General features: G+C 37.2%; 1 protein-coding gene across 1 annotated transcript in view; it reads right to left on the bottom strand.

The window, feature by feature from the left end:
- The window catches only part of LOC143026957 (carbonic anhydrase-related protein 10-like), a 973,453-nt gene that overhangs the window by 856,385 nt on the left and 112,068 nt on the right, over positions 1–5,000 (bottom strand). The gene's annotated exons all lie outside the window — the stretch shown is intronic.

Raw genomic sequence — 5,000 nt, 5'->3', positions numbered from 1 at the left:
TCATAATTATATGTTTCAACACTAATTATAATTTGCCTAATTTAAAAAAAAACATATATTTATATATGCAATAACTTTTACTAGATTTGAATATTACATAATATCACATTCATATGCATTCTTCCAGTTAAGTAATTCTTGTTTAAACAAATAGCTCTTACATGTTTAAAATTCAACATTCAACATATTTTGCCTATCTTTAAATAAATATATATATATGCAATAACCCTTAATTGCTTTCACTACGTATTACCCATTTATATTTACATAGAACTTATACATTTTTATCAATGTAACCTACTTTACTGCTGTAATTTTTTTTATGAACAACCATAATTAATTCTATTATAAGTATAATATCACAATAATTAACTCCTTATTATATAATATTATTTCCACATTTTATTACTATTTTATATATACACATATATTTTTATGATTTTTGTAATCCCATTATACTATAACCGTTGACATACTATATCCCCCTTCCCATATCTAAGCATAACATATTACCCTTAGTTACTATATACCTATTATTCATATTTTAACAGCTCCTTTTTCTTAGATTACAAATCAAAACTAACTATTAACTAATACATGACTTAACAACATGGCCTTTGCCACCAGGTCAAAACTAAAACAAAGCTTACATAGCGTCTTCTCAAAGTCTAGAGAAGAAAAACACCAAAATGACATATCCAGTGACAAAGAGGAAATACACACAGAAGACTTAATTGGCAAGAACACGCCATAGCATACGCAAGTAGAGTCTTAAACAACACTGAAAATAACTACTCAACTACACACAAAGAAGGACTTGCAATCATATGGGCACTAAAACACTTTAAATACCTCATTTTAGGCTACAAGATTACCATACTAACAGACCACCAACCCCTAGTCTATCTTTTTAACTCCAAAGACTTACATGGGAGAGTTGCTAGATGGAAAACAACTCTCCTTGATTACGATCCCATGATCGTATACTTAGCTGGGAAAGCTAACGTAGTGGCAGACTGCTTGAGCAGACAAACTCACATCACCCCCATAACCCAAACCACATGCATACCTATGCAAGAACTCAGAGATGAAACTGACGGAGACCCAATATGGTCTCCAATAAAACAGCATCTCATCTCACAAACCCCCTTACACTCCCGACCACCTGTCCCTATTGAGGAACTCAATCTGGTCGACGGAGTCATAAGGAGAACCATTAATACAAGAGAGGTTACTGTTATCCCCAGAGCCCTAGTCCCCAAGCTCCTACACATATTGCACGACAGTGCAATGGGAGGCCACTCGAGCAGAGATAAGACACTAAATACTGCTAGGCACACATATTACTGGCCTTACATGAAAAGAGATATAACCACACACATAGATTCTTGTATAACTTGCAACCAATTCAGAGGCCCTAACCTGAGGGAACTCAACATAAAAGATATCCCACTCCCTGCTGAGCCATGGGAAACACTTGGCATTGACCTACTGAAAATGCCAACGAGCCATCAAGGTTCCAATTATGTACTCACAGCAGTTGATTATTTCTCTAAATACACAATCTTAATACCACTCCAGGACAAAACAGCAGAGACTGTAGCCAAAACCCTGGTCAACAATATCTTTTGTAGATACAACATACCACACACAATGTTATCTGACAATGGCTCAGAATTCAAAAATGAGGTGATGCGCGAAATAGCACATCTCTACAACATTGACCAAACATTTGCCACTGCATACCACCCCCAGGGAAACGGTCTGACTGAGCGAACAAATCGCAAGGTCCTAGAGATTCTCAGACCATTGGTCAATGACCTCATGGACACTTGGGAAGAGTGGCTACCACAGGTACAAGCCATTATCAATAGCACAGTCAATTCCGCAACAAAGATGTCCCCACATGAGATCATTTTCGGCCAACCAATGCGCCTACCCTACCAAATATTCAACCAACCACCCCCACCCTTATACAACCTAGATAACCTCGCACACTGCATCAAAAGAGGCATGCAAACAATTTACAAAAAAGTTAGAGCAAACCTGAAAGAAGCCCAGGAAAAGACAAAGACAAAACAACACAAACGGTCAATTCCACTTGACATAGCACCTGGCGACACAGTCATGTTAAAAGACTCAGGTAGAACAAACAAACTCAAACCAAAATTCCTAGGCCCCTTCATAGTCACAAGTTCACTCCCTAACAATGTTTTCCTACTAACAGATCCTTCTGATCACACCACCTTCACCATACATGGAGAGAAGTTGAGAAAGGTCAAACTGAACCTCGAACCAATCTCACCTCCCATCCACAACCCACCTATCACAGACACACACCAATCACCAATACGCAAGTCTCATCCCATGACTCTGCGTCGACGCAACTAAACATGCACTCTAGCTCTCGCCCCTGAAGATGCAGGACGTCATGTATCTATCAGTGGAGGTTAAAATGGCCCATTTCCAATAAGAACTCTTTTCCACATATCTATCAAAACTTCTCTACTTCCTTCCGACCAATATAACCTTAGCGAGAGTCAGATAAACATATCCTCATTCACTGAGACATAACCTTCATCCTCCAAAAGTAAATACATCATTAATTACCCACCTTAAACATCGACTACTTTTGACATGGACTTATTCGACTTACATCATAGGATTCTTCCATATAACTCCACGGCCCTTTACCTCTTAATCATTCTCTTTATACTAATAATAATAATCATATTCTGTTGCATGAAGTAACACCTTCCAAAACCTTTCCACCTCCATACCCAAATTATTGTAAACCTAGATTAAGTTTATTCTTGTGTCTCACCCAATATCTTAAATACCATAAACATTCTTACGGAAACTATATATCCATACTATGAAATAAAACAAGTGCAATGTGACACACCAATCTGACCATAGAACAGTGTTTGGAAAAACAACACTCCCAACAGTGATAGTGTTAAACCATAAAAACCATAACATTTAAAAGTGAATTAAACAGTGTATGTGAAACCCAATATAACATGTAATCTGGTGAGACACAACGTTATACTTCTGAGACACAACATCACTACCCCTATTTACAGTGCATGATCCCCCTTGGGACCTCAAAATCACTTCAACAACACCCCCCCCCCATCTGCACATTTATAATCCCACAGGATTTTGTGTCTCTGAAATTTTTTTCTCGATGTATTACCCATATATATACTTTTGTAAATCATGTACCCTAGGTGCCGGGAGCCACCTAACCCCAGGGGGAGAACGATATGTATACGCCTCATATACATGTGAGTATATCACTCAGTCATATAACCCACTCACCTCCACTCACTCCCACACTCACACCAGCCGGCCGACAATAAGGCGCCTAAGACATCCTGTTCATTTCGCTGACAAAGCACTCCCTGCCGCGCCACCAGTCACCATGCACACACGAACACACGCGATCACACAAATAACCACACAGTAATAAACACATTATTACGTATACTGACGAACCTCCCCTGGATATATATTATAGTCTGGCTGTCAGACTAAATTATAAACTAATTATGTAAATTAAAATAAGATGTGACGAACTAAATCCAGCTCACATAAACAATTCAGTTTATACGAGCGTGGCACCTCACAAAGGAGCTTCCGGCCTTCTTAACCAGATGCACGGAGCTCGGAGGCGATCGGTTCTTAGTGACGTGCCTTAGTGATAAGACTGTGTAATAGTGTCTGAACTAAATTCATACTGGATACGACAATAAAGAAACAAAAACTTAGAGGCGTTTGTGCAGTGGACCCCTTATTGTGATGATGTGACGACCCCGTTACATTTTTGTGTTTACAAGTGACGTTGGATGGAAACGATGTAACCATACCGTTACACCCGTCCCGTTACATATATATATATATATATATATATATATATATATATACTTATATACGTATATGTATATGTATACACACACACACACACACACACACACAAACACACACACACATATATATATATATATATATATATAAAGATATACACATATATATATATATATATCATATCGCGACTAATCTTGCCCATAGGGTCGTGAGAGTATGTATTTTTGTATGTCTGAATGTATATGTATGTATGTATTTTTTATGTGCGGTGTGTATGCATGTATGTTTGTACGTGTATGTACGTATGCTTGCATGTATGAATATATATATATATATATTTATATATGTATATGTATATATGTATATATATATATATATGTATGTATATGTATGTATATGTATATATATATATATATATATATACACATACGAGGAATGTAAACGCTGGACTAGTCAAAATAAGTTTATTCCTATGTTTCGAGCCCTCTCCGTGGTTCATCTTCAGGGATATAAAAAGATAGCAAATGGGAATCAATATCAAGGGGCGTGTGTGCCGCCCTGGAAAGGTCTCCCAAGCGACCGTTACTAGCCAGACAGTACATTCATCACCAGGTAGGATACCAATTTACAAAAAAAACATATACAAAGGAGAATGAGCGTATAAATGTCAATAAATAAACCTAGGAGACAAAATCTCCCAACTAGTGCATTGTAGCACATTATTCGCCTAAAAAGCAGAAATACAAAACGTGGTCCGGAGACAAGCACTTCTGGGCTGGATCATTGTCCATTTGCTTGTCTCTGGGTCACGTCCCGTATTTTATATTTTTGATGTTCAACGGGATACAGTGCACTAACTGGGGGATTCTGTCTCCTAGGTTTATTTGTTGATATTTATAAGCTGCTTCTCCTTTGTATGTGATTGTTGATTTACTCTATTGGACTATTTTGTCTCTTCTGTTTTTGTATTTATTTTCTACAATTATTTATTCTTCTATATTTAGTTTTATGAACTATGTATATATGTGTATATGTATGTGTATATGTGCATCTAGGTATATTTTATTGATATGGGTTTTTTGTAAACTGGTGTCCTACCTCGTGATGAATGTACTGTCTGGTGAGTAACG

This window comes from Oratosquilla oratoria, chromosome 7 (assembly GCF_046742065.1).
Source record: "Oratosquilla oratoria isolate Oo_2021 chromosome 7, ASM4674206v1, whole genome shotgun sequence".
NCBI classification, from domain to species: domain Eukaryota; kingdom Metazoa; phylum Arthropoda; class Malacostraca; order Stomatopoda; family Squillidae; genus Oratosquilla; species Oratosquilla oratoria.
Note: the sequence above shows the minus strand (reverse complement) of the source record. Positions and strands in the feature narration are given on the sequence as shown.